Raw genomic sequence first — 24,199 nt, 5'->3', positions numbered from 1 at the left:
CTGTTAAAAATAAGGGCAGTAGAATACAGCAGGTAAGTTTAATTTAAGAGTACGCTTGAGTAAACAGTAATGTTTTTAACCCTGATTTAAAGGATCTACAGTTGCAGCAGACCTCAGGTCTACAGGAAGTTTGTTCCACCGGTGAGGAGCAGAATAACTGAACGCTGCCTCACCTTGCTTGGTTCTGGTTCTGGGGAACCACAACAAACCAGATCCAGATGAACCTCAGGGGTCTGGGAGCTTCATAGGAACTAACAGATCAACCATGTATTTTGGTCCAAGACCATTCAGGTCTTTGTAGACCAGCAGTAAGATTTTAAACTCTATCCTTTGACTAACTGGAAGCCAGTGTAGTGATTTCATGACCGGTGTAATGTGGTCCAGTTTCCTGGTGTTTGTAAGGACTCTGGCGGCTCGTTCTGGATCAGCTGCAGCTGCCTGATGGATTTCTTGTTAAGGCCTGTAAAGATGCCATTGCAATAATCCAACCTACTGAAAATGAATGCATGAATACGTTTTTCCATGTCTTGTTTAGACAGAATCCCCTTAATTCTAGCAATGTTTTTCAGGTGGTAATAGGCAGATTTAGTGATAAACTTTAGATGGCTGTTGAAGTTCAGGTCTGAGTCAATAATTACACCAAGATTTCTGGCTTGATTTGTAGCTGTCAATGACATTGAGCCAAGGTGAGCGCTGATCTTTTCCCTTTCATTTTTAGGGCCAAAAATGATCACCTCTGTCTTTTCTGCATTTAGCTGGAGAAAATTCTGGCACATCCACTCATTGATTTGGTGAATAGAGTTACTCAATGAGAGTAGGGGACTGTAGTCATGTGGTGACACTGACATATAGAGTTGTGTGTCATCGGCATAAGTATGGTAGGAAATGTTGTGATGTTCCATAATCTGAGCTAGGGGTAACATATAGATGTTGAATAGAAGCGGTCCGAGAATAGACCCTTGAGGAACCTCACATGTGATCTTGGTTCTCTCAGACTCATGGTTTCCTATTGACACAAAGAAGGCCAAAGAAGGTATGCATAATTGTCAAGATTAATGTCAAGTTCCACTTAGTTGACTCCGAAAAGGACACCAGGACAACTCAGATTTCCAATTGATCAAGTTTATTTATCCAACTTTTAGGCTTGATTGGTTTACTTACCTGTCCTGATTACTATTTGAAGATCAACTAAAAAGTTGAAAGAGTTTTAACTCCACAATTAAAACATTGTATATCTAAGGAAATAGATAAAACAATACTAAAAAAGCCTTTATGAATCATATTGTAATATTTTAGCCAATATTGGATACAAAATATCACTTTTTTATAGACGTTTTTGACACAGGATTTCATAGAAAATGTGTTTCACTGTAAAAAAAAATTTAAAAAAAAGATGCTTATTATGTGTGTGTTAAAATGCCTATAAAAAAGTCATATTTTTTAACCAATATTGGACAAAATATAGCAATAGAATTAAAAAAAAAAATGTTTTTCAATTGATGTTTTATCCATTTACCTAAATATAAAATCTTGAACATTGAAGATTTTGCATATAAACTGTACATTTTGACCATTATTGTGACCATATGCATGAATTAAGTATTTGAATGTTACAGCACCTCCAATGGTCATCAGCAAAAAAATCCAAGATGAGAACACCCCTATTATTCCTCCTAGGGGTTCCTTCTAACAAAAAAATAAGGTTGTCAAACTTTACCCAGAAGCGTGAGCATAGTTATCAATCTTAGGGTTTGCCCCCTGACTATATCCAGTCCTACTCCTGAATCTGACATACATTCTTACATAATAAGACGAGTTTCAATAACTGTTCAATATAGTGATATAATACTCAATTATATGCATATATAAATATAGTCAAAATCAAAACAAATCAAGGCAAACAAAAGAAAACAAAACAAACGCCCAGCATTAAGTTGTGCTACTATGTATGTATGTACTAATAGAAGTAATTTTAATGCATAGTATTACATTATCATTACTTTACTATAATACTACAATATAATAGAGAACAATAGACAGCAATGGTATAACAATATACTTGAATAACTATATAAGAGTAGATATGCCATATATACTGGTTCATATATTTACCTCCAATTATATACATAAAAATTACTATAAATCTATATAACGACGTCTACATATAACTATAAATCAATATATATTAATAGAGATATAGATATATAAATACTGTACGTATAATACAACTCAATATATCTATATACATACCTACATATAACATATCTATATCCATAATATAAATCTATATATCTACATATATTAATAAATGTACATATCTACTGGTTTATTTGCATCTGTATTTTGAATAGAATGTTTCTTTGCATCTTTTTTTAAATGGTGACATGTATCTTTGTTTTAGCTCCATGTTCAGGCTGTTCCACAGTTTCACTCCGCAGGTCGACGTACAGAAGCTCTTGTTATAAGATCCAAAATTAGTACAAAACAACTTATGACAGTATTGTAAGTACAGTCCAATGGTTCCTCTAGCAAAGTAAAGATATATATAAACAAAACCTACACATAAGTTAACTTTCAGTTAACTTATACATAACGGTTTCCAGATTTCCTCGTACATCCCAAGTTGGTTTCTTAATGTATATGTTAATCTCTCCGTTGACATTGTGCCATAACCTTGATCCAACAGCCATTGTAGCTGCATCCGTTTTCTTACAATTAATCCTTTTTGCCTGCAATACAGCAAAATCAATAAATTAACATCCTTGGGGTTTAAAACTGAGATCTGCTGGTTACAGATGCAGCAATAACAACGTATGGAATATTCATACAGAATAAACATGGTTTTATTAATTACTTCCCTCCAGTCACATTCACAGACACACGTTCCCTGAACCTCGCTGCATTTGAAACAATTGTAGGTTTATTACAGTTATATTTATTTAATTTGACAGGAGTTTGTATGTCTGCATTAACAATTATATTGGAGTAGCTTTACATTTGTATTTGCTGTTAGCCTTAGGCTAATTTGCATCTGCAATTTCTGATATTTTTGACGCATTATTTTCCCGTCCTCTTCTGAAAAATGTCCTCTTTCAAGTCACAAGTTTAGTCAGTGAGGTTTCATCAGAGCCGGTTATTTATTGTCCCAGTGGGAGTTGATGCTTTTCTTATTCTCTAAACGTGATTTTCATCCCCTGTTCTTTGGTCGGAGAAAGCTGCTGCTTTCAACGTGATTTAGAAATAAAGTTGATTTCAGCTGCGATTTGGACTAAAATCTAGACTCTTGTGGTTTGTTTAAGCTGTGAACAGAGAATAAAACCCAAGAGGGAGATAAATAGTCTCGGAGCAAGTCCTCTAGAGATCCCCCGACCCGAGAACCAACCACAACAATGATTTTTACTATCTTTAGTGTCTCCTATTAGTGAAATTGGATGTTGTGGTTTTTGATTTTGGGGGGAAATTAGTTTTTTTGGCTCCAAACCCTGAAAAGGGGCCAAACTGGGCCAGTTCCAATAGGGGAAAAGTGAGAAAAACAGCCCATAACTTGAGAATGCTCTCTCTTTTCTGCATCAAACTTGCTGAGGTGTGAACCAGGTTTCTGTACACCATCATCAAACAGTCAGAAAATGATTTACCTGAGAAAATAGCGAAATGTAGCACTGTAATCATACCTTTAGTTTAGGCGGAAATTTTACTTTTTGGTAATAAGAACATATAGGACTCCTTCACTTTTCTCTCATTTATCAGAAAAACATAAATCCCTATAAAATATAATATTAGTTGTTTGGATTATCTTTTTGAAATGTCACAATTAATATTCAACTGACTTTTTTGTTCTGCTGCAAACTGTGCTGTTTTCTGTTTAAATTGTGTTTTTATATTTTGATTGTTGTACGGCGACCTTGAGTTCCATGAAAGGCACCTAACAAATAAAATGTAATATTATTATTATTATTATTATTATTATTATTATTATTATTATGCTATTGAATACTAACCAGTGGTTTTATGGAGATATCTGGTACAGTTCTCTTGAAAGAAGATACTCTCTGAAACAGTCAAAAGGTGACAGTCGGGAATTTAATTGAATTGAAATCTTTATTTCAAGCATAAACAATGGTAAAAACAAAAAACACTTTACACAAAACATCAGAAAAAAGAATACAAATAAACAGTCATTAAACAAAATGAAAAAGAAGTAAACCTTCATGCTAGAAAGGGAGTAGGAGGAAGTAAAAACTTATGAGGTCCTACCCCTTGTTTCTATTTCAATTTTACTAGAATACAACATAGAAAAATAAAATTTGAAAAATATAACAGCAAGCTTTACTTTATCAAAAAATATACCTATTATTACATTATAAAAATATTACAGCACTTCATTACAATATTATACCTGAGCATTATAAATAATAAATTATATACCAGAGCAATTATGAATGGGAATCGGAATGATTAGGAATGAAAAGAGAAGAACTATGTGGAAATATGGGGGGAAAAAGTATATAGGGTATGTGAACAAATATATTTGGGGGGTGGGGGGGTTAGCTGCGTCCAGTTTCATTCCTCTCACTTTTGGCTCTGGATGTGTTTTCTGCAGAGCTGCTGTGTCTATATTTGCAGTAGAGATCACACACACACACACACACACACACACACACACACACACACACACACACACACACACACACACTCCCCCCCGGGTTCACCTGCCCCTCCTCCCCCCCGGGGGGGGCCGGGCTGTCGGTCTGGCCTCCCGCCACTGTTGCCATGACCAACATCCTCCTGCTGAAGCTGGTGCTGCTGTTGCCGTGGCAACGGCCGCCCTCGTCTCCGCCGTTTCCGGGACGTTTCCACGGACGAGGGGGGGGGGGGGGGCAGACAGACATACGGGTCGCTCAAAGGCCAGGTGGATGAGTCAGTCCACCTCCGGCACCGGGCCTTCAGAACCAGGTTCTGTTTGAGACAGAGACCAGAAAGAGGTCCAGACGGGTCAGAGTCGGGTTAGTGAAGGTGAGTGGAACCGTAGTGGAACTTCTTCTGGTGTCACATCACGGTATCGAGTTATTTTCCTCCTCCGGTTCCTGCCAGATGCTTCTTTCATCAAAGTTCTTGTTGGCGTCTCCCCCCATGTTGCCATATTCGGGCTCCCAGAGGACCATGGCCGGTTTACTTCAAATCAAATAGATATTTTGGCTTTTACTTCCTTACTGGCAAGACGCCACCTTCTTCTCCACTGGAAGTCGAGGCTAAGGCTCCTCTAGAACTCAGTTGCTCAACGATACCATGTTTTTTCTGAAGCTGGAAAAGATTAGATATTCACTGAAGGGTAGCTGTAACAAATTTTATAATAAGGGCTTCCCTTTCTTACATTCTTCCACTCTCTCCAGTCCCTGCCTCCTGATTGACGGATCCCCCCTCCCTCTCTTCTTTCATTCCTCTCTTTCTTCCTCCTTTTTATCTATTTATTTACTTTTCCTTTTTTTGGGTTTTTCTTTTTTGTTTTGCTTTGGGTTTTGTTTTATTCTTCCCTTTTTATTCATCTATTTTTTTATTTATACTGTGTAGCTTTAATACTTAAATATTACTTAAAATAATTTTAATTTATTTGTCATTATTTTCGTTGAATTGTCTAATGTTCTGTTCTTGATTTAAAAAAAAAACATCCTAGGAGGTAGACTGTATATCTTTTTTTTTAATTCCTGTTCTACTGTGCCTTACCCCCTAATAAAAATATTAAAACAAAAAAGTTCTTGTTGGGAGGTTTGTTTCAAGCGTGTTCTGTTTGCACCCTAACAGGGCCGTCCCAGGCCCACGTCCTCTTGGACGCTGGAATGAAGCTGCTGATTCCCAGGATCATTAAATCGTCCCTGGAGCCTCGTCTCTGGAACAGCTGCTGGAGCTCGGCCCGGAAGAGGGACACGGACCCCCGTCACGACTCCAGGACCCGGATCAGATCCACCTGGAAACTGAAGAGGAGGGACTTCAGCGTCAGTGGTGTCCTCTTGGACATGTGGAGGAGCGTCTCTGCACCGAAAACCGGAACCGACCCGCCGATCTGGACTCTCTGTGCTGGATCCTGAGGTCACATCATGTGACATCATGTGACATCATGTGACATCATCATCCCGGCTGTCAGTCAGGTACGGCATATTTGTCCGTGACCGAGTCCTGCCCCTGTGGAGGAGCGTCTCTGGTTCTACACCCCAGATATCCAGCGTTTGGACAGTTTGAGTGCACATCTGGGTCTGGAAGAACCTCTTCTCTGGTTCTACACCCCAGATATCCAGCATTTAGGTCTGGGAGAACCTCTTTTCTGGTTCTACACCCCAGATATCCAGCATTTAGGTCTGGGAGAACCTCTTCTCTGGTTCGACACCCCAGATATCCAGCGTTTAGGTCTGGGAGAACCTCTTCTCTGGTTCTACACCCTAGATATCCAGCGTTTAGGTCTGGGAGAACCTCTTCTCTGGTTCTACACCCCAGATATCCAGCGTTTAGGTCTGGGAGAACCTTTTCTCTGGTTCTACACCCCAGATATCCAGCGTTTAGGTCTGGGAGAACCTCTTCTCTGCCCGTCCTACAAGACATCATCATGCCGGCAGCAGACAGGGACGGCATATTTGTCCGTGACCGAGTCCTGCCCCTGTGGAGGAGCGTCTCTGGTTCTACACCCCAGATATCCAGCGTTTGGACAGTTTGAGTGCACATCTGGGTCTGGGAGAACCTCTTCTCTGGTTCTACACCCCAGATATCCAGCATTTAGGTCTGGGAGAACCTCTTTTCTGGTTCTACACCCCAGATATCCAGCATCTAGGTCTGGGAGAACCTCTTCTCTGGTTCTACACCCCAGATATCCAGCGTTTAGGTCTGGGAGAACCTCTTCTCTGGTTCTACACCCTAGATATCCAGCGTTTAGGTCTGGGAGAACCTCTTCTCTGGTTCTACACCCCAGATATCCAGCGTTTAGGTCTGGGAGAACCTTTTCTCTGGTTCTACACCCCAGATATCCAGCGTTTAGGTCTGGGAGAACCTCTTCTCTGCCTGTCCTACAAGACATCATCATGCCGGCAGCAGACAGGGACGGCATATTTGTCCGTGACCGAGTCCCGTCACTGTGGAGGAGCGTCTCTGATTCTACACCCCAGATATTCGGTGTTTGGACAGTTTGAGTGCACGTCTGGGTCTGGGAGCTCCTCTTCTCTGGTTCTACACCCCAGATATCCAGCATTTAGGTCTGGGAGAACCTCTTCTCTGGTTCTACACCCCAGATATCCAGTTTTTAGGTCTGGGAGAACCTCTTCTCTGGTTCTACACCCCAGATATTCGGTGTTTGGACAGTTTGAGTGCACGTCTGGGTCTGGGAGCTCCTCTTCTCTGCTCTACCCACGTGACATCATCGTGACATCATCACCTCAGCCGTTCCAGACTCAGCAGACCTCCCTCATCTCTTTGCTCCAGCAGTTTACTTTTATTTCTTTTCTTTTCTTAATAAAGTGTGTTTCAGTCGGACAACCTTAGGACTTGGCGTCTTTATTCAAACACGTTTTTACTCCTTTAATTCCATTCACATTTATAGTCTGTATGACGTCGCATATGTTCATCTTCCACCTGTGAGGTTGTTTCTGGATCGTTTTTCATTTTTTTTAAATTAAAATCCAAATTGATGTTTTTTACCTCCTGGATCTAAACTGGTCCATGCCCGTGCATCCCCTCTCTACCTGTGCCTTGGATCCCCCCCATCCCCGCCCCGCCCACCTCCACGCAGCTCCGTCTCCGCGGCAGCAGACGCGAGAGGAGCTGCTCTCACCGCGGAGCTGCGAGGATTCCTGTCCGGGAGATCGGGCTGGAAACCCCGCTCTGTCCGTCCCTGGTCCCGGACCCGGACCCTGGTCCCGGACCCCCCACCGGAGCCGCTGCAGACGCACGGAGCATGACGCGGCTGTAGGAGCAGCTCCGACTGCGGACCGTGAGGGACCCCCGGAGTCCCGGACCCTGCAGGACCTCCAGTCCAGGACCAGCAGGACCAGCAGGACCAGCAGGACCAGCAGGACCAGCTCACCGGTCCAGGTACCCGGCTTTCCCCTTTTTACCCCCCACAGCCTGGAAACAGCTGTTCCTCCGCTTCTCTGTTGTGGAAAAGTGCGTCTCTTTAAACCTGAAACGCTGAAAGCTCCAGATGTTTGTGCTGGTTCCTGGAGTTGTGCAAAACTGCTGGTGTTTGTTGCGTCCTGGGTGTTTGGAGGAATAACTGGTGACCTACTCCCTCCAGCGGGGGTCCCGGTGGGAGGAGGTCGGGTTGGTCCCGGGGGGGTGAAAGCAGTGGCGTCAATTCAGTTAAAGCTAAGGTATGGCAAGGTTACGAGTCACAGAACTTAAGTATCAATCAACACGTCCAGCAAATACTCATCACAGAAGTCTGCTATGGAGCTTATCTGTGTCAAGAAAATTGGAACTTTTTCAAATGCTGTCTCGCTGACTGCAAAAACTCAAAATCTTACCAGGAATATTTGTCTTATTTCTAGTTAAAATGTCTCATTTTTAGTCAGAAAATCTCATTACACTTAAAACAAGATTCATCACCAGAAAAATAACTTATTTGACCATTTTCACCTGTTTCAAGTAAAGTTTCACTTGAAATAAGTAGAAAAATCTGCCAGTGGGACACGATTTATCTTCTCATAACGAGCAAAAAATGTTTCCACTTATTTTAAGTGAAAATCTACTTGAAACAGGTGAAAATGGTTGTTTTTGAGTCTTGTCTTAAATGTAATGAGATTTTTTTTTACTAAAAATGTGACATTTTAACTAGAAATAAGACAAATATTCTTGTTAAGATTTTGAGTTTTTGCAGTGTAAAATAACTAGTGAAATCGATCATGTTGTTCTGATTTGCATTTGTAGTTATTCTATATGTATTAAGTAGTAGAATAATCAATACAAATAGACACAGAGTAATTCCATAAATGTATTTAAAAAACAAATATTTAAATTTTCCCTTGAAGCCAAGGTGTGGCGGCTGCCGTACCTTGCCATACCCAATTGACGCCCCTGGGTGAAAGTCTGCTGGAATAATCCACACCGGGTTTGTAGTTCCACCTTTAGGTTCCTGGTTTGAGCTGATTAACTAGGAAGCTCTGATGCGTCTCAGCTGTGTAGTTCTGACAGTAACATCAGCAGGAACCTGCAGCTGCAGGATGTTTCCAGGCGCTCGTTTAAGTAGGACAGAGATGCACTTTTGTGGCAAGGTGAGCTGTTGAGATGGAGCTGTTTTCCTTCAGCTCCAGGAGTCGGTTCAGGAAACTTCACTGTTTCTGACTCTTCACAGTCGGCCTGAAACACAACGTCTAAGGTCTGAGGCGACACTGAAACGATTGAATAACCTTATTCAATCAAAATACTGATAAGACCTTCCATGAATGTTTACTGGCATTAGATAAATATACTTTATTTATCCCAAGCTGGGAAATTGTATTATTTAATAGTTCTAAAAAAATGACCACATGTGACTGGCTGCTGAGGCGGTTCTTGTTTTGAACCTTATTGGAGTCGTTTTCACGTTGTGATGGATGTTGTGATGGATGTTGTGATAGGGGCCTTGATGGGGTCAAGTCGGTCTAATGTTCCAGAGATGTGTTCTCCTGAACCCTCCGTTGTTAAAGTGGCCTCTGTGTGATGAAGGTCATCAGCTGGGGGGGGCAGTTATCGTGTAGGCCAGGGCGTCTTGTTAATGTGGTGCAGATTGTCTGCAGACGTCTGAGACCTGGTGAAGACTGCTTCAGTCTGCTTCAGTTCACAACAAAACTAATTAAATTTAATTTAGACGGAACATATGCACACACCGGGTTTTAGCAGAAATGCTAGTTTCCACCCGCAGTCCCCACAGAAAACATAAAAACAATACAGTCAAACAATATAATCAACAAGGGAAGAAACATAAAACATACATAGTAGCAAAATAGATTTAGTAGCTGTCAAGGAGTGGTTGGATGAGGACCCAGATGCAGGAGAGCGAGAGGCAGGAGTTCAGCAAAAAGGGTTTATTTAAAAAAAAAAAAAAGGCAAGAACCAAAAACGCTGCAGAGCAGGATTAACTAAAAACACTAGAGCAAAACCTGAAAACTTGGCAGGACACATGGAGGAAGGAAACAGGACGGAACCACAAGGCGCAAGGGAGAGACAAGAACAGATATACACAAGGGGGTAACGAGACACAGGTGTGAACAATCAGGGCAGATGGAAAACAGGCGGGGGCAAAACAGAAACACAAACTGGGGGAAATGTCAACCACTGACATAACCCCCCCCTCAAGGGACAGATTCCAGATGTCCCCATGGACATATCACCCAAGGCGGGTGGAGGGGGCCTGGAGGAGGGCCCAGGCCAACTCACGGCCAACGTTCCGGGGGCCGTCCTCGGGACCGGGCAGACCGGCGAGACAGCTCGGGGGGTCGTCCACGAGGCCTAGGCTTGGGCCTTGGACGACTTGGCGTGGGGCTTGAACCTTGACTCGGCGGGGAACTTTGACTGGTCGGGGAACACAGGATACGAGGAGCCGGCTGAGGGGGAACCCGGGTCCGGGGCGCTGGCTGCGGGGGAGCCCGGGACCATCACCGGAGCAGGGGCTGATGCGTCTGGGACCACCGCCGACGATGTGCCCAAGACCACTGCCGAAACAGCAGGTAGCTGGGGCTGGCGCCGACACCGTTGTCGGCGTCGCTCCAGAGCCTGAATGCTCCTGGGCCCATCCTGAGCCAGGCGTGTTCCCCAGAAGGGAGATTCCAGCTCATCCGGGTGCTGCCAACCAGGAATAGAGAGTTCTGCCTCCCAGTACACGTAGTCCCAGAAGGCAAAACTCTCTCCCGCTGGGTCAATACTGGTGGTTCCGTTCTGTCAAGGAGTGGTTGGATGAGGACCCAGATGCAGGAGAGCGAGATGCAGGAGTTTAGCAAAAAGGGTTTATTTGAAAAAAAAAGGCAAGAACCAAAAAGGCTGCAGAGCAGGATTAACTAAAAACACTAGAGCAAAACCTGAAAACTTGGCAGGACACATGGAGGAAGGAAACAGAACGGAACCACAAGGCGCAAGGGAAAGACAAGACCAGATATACACAAGGGGGTAACGAGACACAGGTGTGAACAATCAGGGCAGATGGAAGACAGGCGGGGCAAAACAGAAACACAAACTGGGTAAAATGTCACACACTGACAGCAGCATTTAAAAGCAGTATGGATTATATCTAAAGTGACTTGAGTTTAAAGTGACATAAATGCATATTACAATAATGAAATGCCAGTGATGGTAATATTATGGTACTGAGAGGATCCAAGTTGTGTAACATACAAAGTGCTTGTTGCATTGCACATTGCCCTGTACGTACGAATGAAAACATAAAAAAAAAACAAAAAAAAAAAAAACATTAAAAACAATTAAAAAACAGATAATTAACATTAAGACACATTACACCAGTTTAAGCCTGGTTGTGATAACAGTGTTGCTCCTCCAATAGCCATGATTTAAATGTTTGGTGAAAAAGGTCAGAGTGGGAAGTTCACGTATCGTGCTTGGTGTTGCATTCCAGGTGTGAGAGGCACGAACCGACTAAAAGTGGCTCGACTAAAAGCACTTTTTCTAAAAGACTAATCAGGACAAAGAGGATGAGTCCAAACAACCAGCAGTCCTTTTCCAGTTCACAGTTGGACCTGCAGGTCTGGATCTGGACCCTAGTGGTCTGTACAGGACCTGCAGGTCTGGATCTGGACCCTAGTGGTTTGTAGAGGACCTGCAGGTCTGGATCTGGACCCTAGTGGTCTGTAGAGGACCTGCAGGTCTGGATCTGGACCCTGGTGGTCAGTAGAGGACCTGCAGGTCTGGATCTTGACCCTGGTGGTCTGTAGAGGACCTGCAGGTCTGGATCTGGACCCTAGTGGTCTGTAGAGGACCTGCAGGTCTGGATCTGGACCCTAGTGGTCTGTAGAGGACCTGCAGGTCTGGATCTGGACCCTAGTGGTCTGTAGAGGACCTGCAGGTCTGGATCTGGACCCTAGTGGTCTGTAGAGGACCTGCAGGTCTGGATCTGGACCCTAGTGGTCTGTAGAGGACCTGCAGGTCTGGATCTGGACACTAGTGGTCTGTAGAGGACCTGCAGGTCTGGATCTGGACCCTAGTGGTCTGTAGAAGACCTGCAGGTCGGGATCTGGACCCTAGTGGTCTGTAGAGGACCTGCAGGTCTGGATCTGGACCCTAGTGGTCTGTAGAGGACCTGCAGGTCTGGATCTGGACCCTAGTGGTCTGTAGAGGACCTGCAGGTCTGGATCTGGACCCTAGTGGTCTGTAGAGGACCTGCAGGTCTGGATCTGGACACTAGTGGTCTGTAGAGGACCTGCAGGTCTGGATCTTGACCCTGGTATTTGGGTCTGAGTTGACGGGAATGAGAACTACAAACCGAAAGGGTTTATTCCATATCTGTCTCTGGGACATGGGAGAAAAATGTTAGCTGCAATAATGACATCAATTATAATTGTTATGTAATATGATCCCCCTTATGAAGTATTTATGGATCAGAATTATGATTTCAGGGTGAAGAAGTCACTAAAGAGACGAGACGACATCTCCAGTTCTCTGGAGAAGGGAAGGTGAATTCCTGCTTCTAGATCCGCTAATGACCACCAGACATGAACCATATGTACGTGCAAGGCATTGTGGGACACGTAGTCCTACTACTACAAGCTGTGGCTGCAGCTCCAGCTAACGGCTATGTGGTTTAACAGGACATTCTGAGATGGTACCCCGTAACGGTGGATGTTCCATCTGCACCAGACCATAATTAACAAAGAAAAGTTTTATACCATTGGAAGCAGTACCATAATGATATCATAATATCATAATGATTCAAACATATTGATTAGAAGCTGCTCATGAGGAACCTGGAGGCTCTTCTCATTTCAGTGTGTATTACTGTGTCACTTCAGGCTTTAAAGGGTTGTAGTGTTTGTGGAGAAGTGCAGCAGTCAGACGGATATCTCAGGATGTAGCTGCTCTCTGGAGGAGAAACCATGGATGATGAGATGAGTTAGTTCTGCAGCGCAAAACCTCCCTGTCTTGCATCGTCTGTGTTGGAAACGTAAAATACTGGCCGTCAATGAAAGAAGGTTCTGATTACAAACTGGTTTAAAAAAACAGTGCTGATTCTCGTCCAAATCGCTTCACGCTGAGCTGCAAGCTGCTCCACCGACGGCTGAAGGTGCCGACTGATGAAGCAGGACACTAACTAGAGGTTTACTAAACACTAACTAGAGGTTGACTGAACACTAACTAGAGGTTTACTAAACACTAACTAGAGGTTTACTAAACACTAACTAGAGGTTTACTAAACACTAACTAGAGGTTTACTAAACACTAACTAGAGGTTTACTAACCCTAACTAGAGGTTTACTAACACTAACTAGAGGTTTATTAACACTAACTAGAGGTTTACTAGACACTAACTAGATGTTTTACTAAACACTAACTAGAGGTTTACTAACCCTAACTAGAGGTTTACTAACCCTAACTAAAGGTTTACTAAATGCTAACTAGATGTTTACTAAACACTAACTAGAGGTTTACTAAACACTAACTACAGGTTTACTAAACACTAACTAGAGTCTTTACTAAACACTAACTAGATGTTTACTAAACTCTAACTAGATGTTTACTAAACACTAACTAGAGTCTTTACTAAGCACTAACTAGAGGTTTACTAAACACTAACTAGAGGTTGACTGAACACTAACTAGAGGTTTATTAACACTAACTAGAGGTTTACTAACCCTAACAAGAGGTTTGCTAACACTAACTAGAGGTTTACTAGCTGCAGCCCATGTGTCTCCAACAGTCCTCAGCTTTACTGCTGCCGGCTTGTGCTGTCAATAAAAGAGTAGCTGACGTTGTTATTAAGTGTTTGCTTCCCTGAGTCCATTAGTTTGTAAAATGACTCATTTTATTAGCCTGACTGTAATTAGCATTAATGAATCTGTTCGGCAGCTCGGCAGCTCGGCAGCTGCTCCATTACATCTCCACCTGTTGAGTCGGTCGGCCTTGTCGTTGCTCGGCTGCTGAAACGCTTGTTATATCATATGTTTGGATACATTTCTTCACGGTCGTTATCCTCGTTTTCTTTTTGAAATAGCCGTTAGCTCCTTTACTGCAGGGAACTAAAAGTGATTGTTGAAATAATAAGATTTGGATGACGCAGTGTCTAAAAATTAAAAAAAAGGTGCAACACTGTTGGCTTGCAGCCCGCTGATATGAAGCCTCGTCCGCTAATGTACGTCTTAATAACCTGAAACGCTTCCAGAGATTCTCTGTGGGGTTACGATAGACTTTTAATCCGAGCACCAAACTGACTCGAAACTAGAATAGAGATTAAAGAGAGGAAACGGGAAACACCAGCTGGTGGCGTCGTAGCTCCGACGGTCCGGGGTAACGGGTAATGGGGTAATGGGGTAACGTGTAACGGAGTAACAGGGTGACGGGGTAACGGGTAATGGGGTAACGGAGTAACGGGACGGTTGTTGCAGGACCAGCGTCCAACATGAAAATTGCCCCCTGCCTAAGGTGAGTCTGGACGTCTGAACGCTCAGCCCCTAAATGCCCCAGAACGCCCTAGAATGCCCCAAAACGCCCCAGAACGCGCCAAGAAGTTTCCTGGGTTGACTCTCATCAGTTATAGTGACAGTGCCACTAACGAACTCCTCCGAGCTGCTGCTAATGATTGTTCTCAATGAAGATCAATGCCTCTTAATTACTACCTCTTAATTAATACCTCTTAATTGTTACAGGTTAATCTGTCCCAGGAGCCATGAAGCAGGAAACAACAACAAATAGGTGGTTCTCTTACTAAAGGTTCCAAACCCAGAAGTTTCAGTTTATAAAGATCAACCAAAGGCAGAAAAACTCTAAAACTCTAACATTTAAAAGATGACATGAAATCCTTTTTAGTTGGGATTTACCTCTCATGAACGACCAACCCATGCAGGCGTTGTTGCTTCGTTCTCTGATGATCACCACAATCGATGACTACTCAACTCTACGAGTTAATTCACTGTAAGGAAGTTATTTAAGCATCGATCGCTCTAACTAAACCTGTGGAGCCTGAATGAAGTTTTCCGTCAGAATTGGTCGTTTGATGCTGAGAGAGACAGAAAATTACACCCGTCTCAAGGTTTCCCCAAAATAATCACTAAACTGAGTGAGACCTGGGGGTGAGACCCTGGTGGTGGAGGTGAGACCCTGGTGGTGATGAGACCCTGGTGGTGGTGGTGAGACCCTGGTGGTGGTGAGACCCTGGTGGTGGTGAGACCCTGGTGGTGGTGGTGAGACCCTGGTGGTGATGAGACCCTGGTGGTGGTGGTGAGACCCTGGTGGTGGTGGTGAGACCCTGGTGGTGGTCGTGAGACCCTGGTGGTGGTGGTGAGACCCTGGTGGTGGTGGTGAGACCCTGGTGGTGGTGGTGAGACCCTGGTGGTGGTGGTGAGACCCTGGTGGTGGTGGTGAGACCCTGGTGGTGGTGGTGAGACCCTGGTGGTGATGGTGAGACCCTGGTGGTGATGAGACCCTGGTGGTGGTGAGACCCTGGTGGTGGTGGTGAGACCCTGGTGGTGGTGGTGAGACCCTGGTGGTGGAGGTGAGACCCTGGTTGTGGTGAGACCCTGGTGGTGGTGGTGAGACCCTGGTGGTGGTGATGAGACCCTGGTGGTGGAGGTGAGACCCTGGTTGTGGTGAGACCCTGGTGGTGGTGGTGAGACCCTGGTGGTGGAGATGAGACCCTGGTGGTGGTGGTGGTGAGACCCTGGTGGTGGTGGTGAGACCCTGGGGGTGGTGGTGAGACCGTAGTGATGGTGAGACCCTGGTGGTGATGGTGAGACCCTGGTGGTGATGGTGAGACCCTGTTGGTGGTGGTGAGACCCTGGTGGTGGTGGTGAGACCCTGGTGGTGATGGTGAGACCCTGGTGGTGGTGGTAAGACCCTGGTGGTGGTGATGAGACCGTAGTGATGGTGAGACCCTGGTGGTGGTGGTGAGACCCTGGTGGTGATGATGAGACCCTGGTGGTGGTGATGAGACCCTGGTGGTGGAGGTGAGACCCTGGTGGTGGTGGTGAGACCCTGGTGGTGGAGGTGAGACGCTGGTGGTGATGATGAGACCCTGGTGGTGGTGGTGAGACCCTGGTGGTGGATGTGAGACCCTGGTGGTGGAGGTGAGACCCTGGTGGTGGAGGTGAGACCCTGGTGGTGGAGGTGAGACCCTGGTGGTGATGGTGAGACCCTGGTGGTGATGGTGAGACCCTGGTGGTGATGGTGAGACCCTGGTGGTGGTGGTGGTGAGACCCTGGTGGTGGAGGTGAGACCCTGGTGGTGGAGGTGAGACCCTGGTGGTGGTGATGAGACCGTAGTGATGGTGAGACCCTGGTGGTGGTGGTGAGACCCTGGTGGTGGTGGTGGTGAGACCCTGGTGGTGGAGGTGAGACCCTGGTGGTGGAGGTGAGACCCTGGTGGTGGTGATGAGACCCTGGTGGTGGTGGTGAGACCCTGGTGGTGGTGGTGAGACCCCGGTGGAGGTGATGAGACCCTGGTGGTGGTGATGAGACCGTAGTGATGGTGAGACCCTGGTGGTGGTGGTGAGACCCTGGTGGTGGTGGTGAGACCCCGGTGGAGGTGATGAGACCCCGGTGGTGGTGATGAGACCGTAGTGATGGTGAGACCCTGGTGGTGATGGTGAGACCCTGGTGGTGGTGGTGAGACCCTGGTGGAGGTGATGAGACCCTGGTGGAGGTGATGAGACCCTGGTGGTGGTGGTGAGACCCTGGTGGTGGTGGTGAGACCCTGGGGGTGGTGGTGAGACCCTGGTGGTGGTGGTGGTGGTGAGACCCTGGTGGTGGTGATGAGACCCTGGTGGTGGTGGTGAGACCCTGGTGGTGGTGAAACCCTGGTGGTGGTTATGAGACCCTGGTGGTGGTGATGAGACCCTGGTGGAGGTGATGAGACCCTGGTGGAGGTGATGAGACCCTGGTGGTGGTGATGAGACCCTGGTGGAGGTGATGAGACCCTCGTGGTGGTGATGAGACCCTGGTGGTGGTGATGAGACCCTGGTGGAGGTGATGAGACCCTCGTGGTGATGGTGAGACCCTGGTGGTGGTGATGGTGAGACCCTGGTGGTGATGGTGAGACCCTGGTGGTGGTGGTGATGAGACCCTGGTGGTGGTGGTGATGAGACCCTGGTGGAGGTGATGAGACCCTGGTGGTGGTGGTGAGACCCTGGTGGTGATGAGACCCTGGTGGTGGTGGTGATGAGACCCTGGTGGAGGTGATGAGACCCTGGTGGTGGTGATGAGACCCTGGTGAAGGTGATGAGACCCTGAGGGTGATGGTGAGACCCTGGTGGTGGTGGTGAAACCCTGGTGAAGGTGATGAGACCCTGAGGGTGATGGTGAGACCCTGGTGGTGGTGGTGAAACCCTGGTGGTGATGGTGAGACCCTGGTGGTGGTGATGAGACCCTGGTGGTGGTGATGAGACCCTGGTGGTGGTGACATCACGGTTGTGACATCCCGGTGGTGTCATCACGGTTGTGACATCCCGGTGGTGTCATCACGGTGGCGAGGCAGCGCTGGATTGTCATGAAACCAATTGTCTCGTCCTTGGCTTCCTGCCTCAGTGGCATTTACCTAAATGTCAGGTGTGAGCACATGTGGGCGGACGGTCTCATTTACGGAGAGATGTTTAATTAGTACTTGATGGTTTTACAGATCCACCAGCTGCTGTACATCAGTGTCGCCCATCATGCTGCTGTCTGGTAAATCAAGTTCTCAGGGATATTTGGGGAACCATCTTCACCTCCAGCCTTCCTCTCCTCTGACTCAGCAGACGTGGATCGCTCTATTGTCTGATTTTATCTCCCGGAGGATGATGGAGTCTTTCTCGGGCCGATTTCTATGCTCCTTTTGTCATGTAAAGCTGTTTCTCAGTGAGACAATACCTGGACACCGCTAGCGTCTAAATCTGCAATGATATTCAAAGCCGCCACATTATTCTCCTCCTCAGCCATTCAGTATAGTTTGGAGTGTGTATCAGCGAGGGACAAATGGAAAGGTTCATACGGCCCTTCAGAAGCACTGAGCAGGACACGGGAGGCGGAGACCGCTCTGGCAGAGTCGGAGGGTTTCTTTGGAGTGACGAGGATGGACGGGATTAAAGGATTAGCACTTCAGAGGGACGGCCAGAGGTGCAGGTTCTGGAGACGGAGATAGAGAGGCCAAACTGAGACACAGGGCTGGATGGTGAACTGATTGGTAGAAGGATGCTGGAGGCGGGGCAGGCAGGCAGGTAACAGGGATGCAGGTAAAACCAATCAGGAGAGGCCAAGAGGACGACCTCTAGAGCAGTGTAAAGGGAAAGCACTCAGGTAAAGCTACGTATTTTTGAGTCTTTCTGGAACTAATTCTCAGTTGTTGCACTTTTTTATTTCATGTACTTTGCAGGAAACACCAACTGAATCTGTTAATGATGTTTTGATTGTTGCGTCAGCTTTATAATCTGGATTCAGTGATTTAATAGCTTTACTAGTGCACTGCTTGTTATACTGTATGTATATGTGTATATATATGTATGTGTGTGTGTGTGTGTGTGTGTGTGTGTGTGTGTGTGTGTGTGTGTGTGTGTGTGTGTGTGTGTATATATATATATATATATGTATATATATATATACATATATATGTATGTGTGTGTATATATATATATGTATATATATACACATATATATGTGAATATATATATATATATATATATATATATATATATATATATATATATATGTGTGTGTGTGTATATATACATATATATGTATGTATATATTTTAGTTAATGCCCAAGTTTTCATGATTTGGGTCATGGCTTTTCATGGGTCCCAAAGCCAGACTGATTGAGAACCTTTGTACCCGGTAGTCACAGAGGCTCTTCCAGAAAATTAGACTCGGCTCCGGGTTTTCTGATTGGTTGAATTCCCGGAAGCTTGCTCATGAACGTACACGGCTCCTGTATCTCCTCAGTCCTCTGGTCCTGAAGGTTGAGGTCATGGCCTCTGTGATGCAACGCTGATATTTGGACAGTGGCAACATTTGTGGATAGAAATACAGCAACATGTATTTGCCCCAGTTTTCAACCTCTGGTCACGTCTGAGAGGAACTTTGATCAGATCTCTGGGGATAAGTGGAAACTAAATAACTGATTCAAAGGCGTGCGTCCTTTCTGCCCCTGAAACAGGTAATTACAGTCCCATGAACGCATCACGCAGATCAATAGATCTAGAAAAAAAGGAGATTTACTGAAATGCATGTTTTAGGAGAATCAGGAAGAAATGGCTCTGTTTAAATAAATAATGACCCGGTTAGATTTACTGTAGTGTCACATATTCTCTGGCCGTCTGACATGAACAGCTTTACTCAGAATTTAAAACGGCGCCCAGCCAGAGAGGAAGTCAGACAAAGCTCATCAACCAGACCAATGAAAGATTCAAGGCGTCAAACGTAACTCTACATCTCATGTAGAAGGACTTTGTCCGGCACGTAGATCACAGAAAGGACTGTCTTCCCTGGGGAAGGGCGACATTAAGCTTTTATACCCTGAACTGTCTTAATAAGCTTCTTAATAAAGAAAAATGAATGACTGTCAGTGTATCCATCACCGGTGCCGCCTCCCTTCTGTCTGAACGGTATTAACACCCCGAACACCAGGAAAAACAATACTTTTATAGACTTTATGAGTCACCTAATTTTACAGGAAAGGAGGCTAATGACTGAGAACCGTGACGTCTTGGCACCAGTCAGTATTTCAGATAAGCGAGGGTATTTTTTTAGCTAATTATATGGCCGCCTGCCTAAACTGCATCAGTCTAGATGTGATGAACGAGTGAAACGGTGTTTTCAGCTTTGCTGTAGGTAGGATGCTGTTGATCTCGATGACATTACAAATGGATGCACTTGAGAGCCTTTTATTGTGAGAATTAGAAGACAGATTGGTGTTGAAGGTAAAACCACCCAGGGTCAAAAACAGATGCTTCTCTTTTATTTTTCTGGACTTAGAAGTAGAAAGATAGCTCATCAGTCCTAACGTCTCCAGTACATGGCCGTGATTTCATTTCTTAGTTTTCTTGGGCTTAGGCAGACATGCTTCCCTGGGATATCCCTTAAATAAAGAAAACAGAACTGGTCTCGGTCCAGAACGGAACACTACGATTAACTCTTTGGGAGAAAATGCATAATTTATATGTGAAAACTATCAGATATATGATGTAAAATGATCCCAGACCTGTGTACTGTTTCATGATGTACCAGTTCTGAAGGTTTGAATCGAAACATCTGAACATTAAGAGAAAGTTCTCCAGTTAAAACGTCCCAAACTGATCGGAATTGGGCTTAGGCAGAGCTTGGTCCCTGGGCCCTGGGTCCCTTAAAGAGAACAGTTGCAGAAAGAAAACAGAACTGGTCTCGGTACAGAACCCTGTGGAACACCACGATTAACTCTTTGGGAGAAAATGCATAATTTATATCTGAAAACTATCAGATATATGACGTAAAGTTACCTCAAACCTTCCCCTGCTGTGTACTGTTTCATGATGCACCAGTTCTGAAGGTTTGCATTGAAACATCGGTACATTAAGAGAAAGTTCTCCAGTTAAAGCGTCAAAAACTGATCAGTAGGCCTCAGACGGTTGAATGAAAGCATATAATATTTTGTAGACTTTGAACATTAGTTTGACGACCGAGGACTAAGAGTACGTTACAATAAAATAGGACAACCATCTGTTTTTAGTTGTCTTGGGCTTAGGCAGAACTTGGTTCCCTGGGATATCCCTTAAAGAGAACAGTTGCAGAAAGAAAACAGAACTGGTCTCAGTCCAGAACCCTGTGGAACACCACAATTAACTCTTTGGGAGAAAATGCATAAAAATATGTGAAAACTATCAGATATATGATGTAAAATGATCCCAGACATGTGTACTGTTTCATGATGCACCAGTTCTGAAGGTTTGCATTGAAACATCTGAACATTAAGAGAAAGTTCTGCAGTTAAAACGTCCCAAACTGATCAGAAGGCCTCAGACGGTTGAATGAAAGCATGTAATATTTTGTAGATCTTGAACATTTAGTTTGAAGTCCGAGGACTAAGAGTACATTACAATAAAATAGGACAACCGTGAGAGTAATTCTTGGGTGGAAAACACCAGCCGGAGGGTTCCACCCTCCAATCCCTGCAGAGCTCGGCCCGTTTCCTGCTGCGCTTTTATCTCCGCTACGCTACATGACCCGGGGGGGGCAACAGGAAGCATGTGTGTGGTTGAGGTGGCAGTGATGAATAAAGTCTTGTAGATGTCTGAGTCCAATCCTCCCATGGTAAAGGTAAGGTAACTTTATTGATACCCAAAGGTAGATTTCTTTGCAGGTAAAAAGGAGAAACTTACAACACCATACAGTACAGTGACAGAGACACGAGACAAACAGGAAAACATTGACAGACAAACAAAAACAAATGCTCCAGATTGAATAAGCAATACAATAGATACATAAATAAATAAATAAATAGACCTAGATGGAGGATGGGAAATCATGTCCTATTTAGGGCATAAATAGCTGAGGGGACAAAACTACATTTATACCTTTTAGTTTTGCACAAAGGCATTTTAAACCTCCGGCCAGAAGGAGATACTGGAATTATAGTATAGTGGATGAGATTATCATCTGAGATGGAGCTAGTTTCTGTAGCTGCCCATTAAAGAGACATTCAAAACCAAAATCCAGGACAAAATTAATGGAACGTTGTGTTTCTGTGAAAGGTATCAGTTTATGGAACAATCTGGATACAGAAGCCAAAGAATGCAAATCAAACATTACATTTAAAAGAAGAATAAAAGCCAGTTTGATGAAGAAATATCATGATAATTGTTAAGTTAGGTGGGTTTTCTTTTTTTTCTCTCTCTCTTTTTAGCACCATTGTCATATTTTTTTGTTTGACGACAGCTATTTTGTGTTATTTTATAACTTTGTTGTAGTTTTTTTTTGTTTGTTGTTTCTTTTTAAATTTCTGTTTATTGGAAAGTGTTAGTCTTTTTTAATTGCGTGATTTGTCATTTGTTTTTTATTATTAAATTAACTGAAATTAGATTTCTTAGGAAAAAGGGACAGATAAAATAAGCATAGTCTTCTTTCTGCCCAGTAGAAGTCGTTTTGTTTCTTGACCCTGTAGTTCTCCTTTTTCAGCGTCTTCCAGCGGAGCTTGATCTGGTCTGGCGTTCATACAAATCCTGCTTCGCGCAACTTTTGGCTCACCTTTTTGTAAATCTGTACTTTCTACCGTCTACAAATGCCAAAATGTTCCTATCTTTCATTACATTTATGAAGTGATTAGTCTCCTCCTGGTCTTGCGTTTTTCCATGTTTATAAGAACTTCCTGGACTCAAAAGACCAAGATTCCTTGTGAAAAGAACATGCGCAGAAAAAAAATCCTGTTCCTTCTGATGGGGAAATCCCGTTAGGCTATACATGAGCAAATATTCGGGTTAGAAAAGGAGGAACCCATGGATCATATTCGGGTTTTTAAAAAACGGAAGATGAGCAAATTTCAGTTATTCAAAGGGGTTATTGGTGTTTACATGGCCGTGCAAAACCGGGTTATTGACTGCATGGAAACGTAGTCATTCATGACAGGCAAAGTCATTTCAGGACCAGGTTAGCTCTCAGAAAGGATCTCAGCTGGAGATAACAGAAAAAGGTCTGATTGGACAAGTTGTATTTCCTCCTCAGTTGTTCAAGTGACCAGTGAGGCGGATACTCGAGCGCTTTCACGTTTGTCTGTAAATCAGTTTCTGGCTGCTGCAACAAATCAGTCTTCCTCTAGAAATCAGAGCGGATCTGTGTGAATATTAGAGGTGGAAGAGGTGAAACGAAGCACCACAACGGTGGAGAATAAAATGCGAAGCAGTATTTTCCTCTCGTAGTTCAGGAAAGGTTGACGGTTGCATAACGTAGTTATCTTTAACTGGAGTTCCCTCCGGTCTTCCTGAGCTGCTTCTGTTCTTGAAGCTGATGGTTTCTACCTCACCGTCTTCTGCATCGATCAGGACGTAATAATCAAAATAATTAAAATAATGAGACAGATTCTCTCCAGCTGGTAGAATTAAGATGTACAGGAACTCTTGACTTGGTACAATCTGGCTGCGTTTGTGTGTAAATGACAGACGATGCAGCAGCTGCTGGATCCACCTTTAACACCAGGATATGTTTCTTTTTTTTTTATTTGCATTTTTTAGAAAATAAAAGGACAACAACAGAATAAAATAAACAACAAAACACACACGCATAAAAAAAATATCAATCAAACAAAATTAAAAACATTATACATATATATCACTTTGTCAATACATATCAGATTTAATTCAGAGGATTCCTTATATACACTACATGGACAGAAGTATAGACATATTCGGAGGCAAAACATGCACAAAAATCATGTTATGGGTCATTAGGGCTGTTGTTTGCTGTTATCTCACTCATTTTTCCCATATTTCTTCAAAAATGTAAACTTAATTTCTAAGTCCCATTGTTATTTTTTCCATTCCATATATGTCATTTACAAGATCCTTTCATTTAGAATTAATTAAATTATCATCCTTTTACCAATTTCTTGTAATTTGTTTAATTAATGCTACTCTTAAAACTAAAAACAAGTGAGTATCTTTCCTCTTAATTTCTTCTGGTGTTTTTCCAAGTAATAACACCAGTGGATTTTTATCAAAAGAAACACCAACATTTTTTCCCAAAATGTTTTATCTGCTCCCCGCTTTTTCTCCAACAATTTGAAGTTAGATCACATTTGTACTTACTTTGAATTTGGGGTGTCCTAAAATATCTAATTAAAATCTTCCATGCAAAATCCTTCCAATAATTTGAATTAGTTGTTTCGTATATGTTTTTACACATTTGTTCCCAATCAACAGAAGAAATATTACAAAGAAGTTCATTCTCCCATCTATTTTTAACATTAAGATCAATTTGCTTAGCTTTATGGTCGATTTGTATTATCTTATCTTACTTAAAAACTTTTAAGGTTTCTGTGAAACATCCGGAGGATTCCGGGCAGATCCTCCTGCAACATCAGCTCTGGTGCATCC

This window comes from Cololabis saira, chromosome 2, assembly GCF_033807715.1.
Source record: "Cololabis saira isolate AMF1-May2022 chromosome 2, fColSai1.1, whole genome shotgun sequence".
Classification (NCBI taxonomy): domain Eukaryota; kingdom Metazoa; phylum Chordata; class Actinopteri; order Beloniformes; family Belonidae; genus Cololabis; species Cololabis saira.
The sequence above is the reverse complement of the archived record's forward strand: the minus strand, read 5'-3'. Positions refer to the sequence as shown.